Raw genomic sequence first — 318 nt, 5'->3', positions numbered from 1 at the left:
GGAAACAGACTGAGAAACCAGAGTAAAAGTTTCTCCTGCAACCCGTTCCCTTTTTGCTAGATGAACGAACGTCTCTCCAGATGCTCAGTTCTGAGAGATAAGTGTGTGTGAAAGCCGTCCTTCACCTAGCTTGTTGGGAACACAAAGTTTCTTTTCAGTTGCAAACTCCACCTCATACATATCTATGGGGAGGTACTAACTCCATCCCGGTTTTACAGTGAAAACTGCAGGAACTTCAAACCGGCACTAGGAAACAGACTGAGAAACCAGAGTAAAAGTTTCTCCTGCAACCCGTTCCCTTTGTGCTAGATGAACGAA

Source organism: Camelus bactrianus, chromosome 15, assembly GCF_048773025.1.
Source record: "Camelus bactrianus isolate YW-2024 breed Bactrian camel chromosome 15, ASM4877302v1, whole genome shotgun sequence".
NCBI lineage: Eukaryota > Metazoa > Chordata > Mammalia > Artiodactyla > Camelidae > Camelus > Camelus bactrianus.
This window is presented reverse-complemented; position numbering follows the sequence as displayed.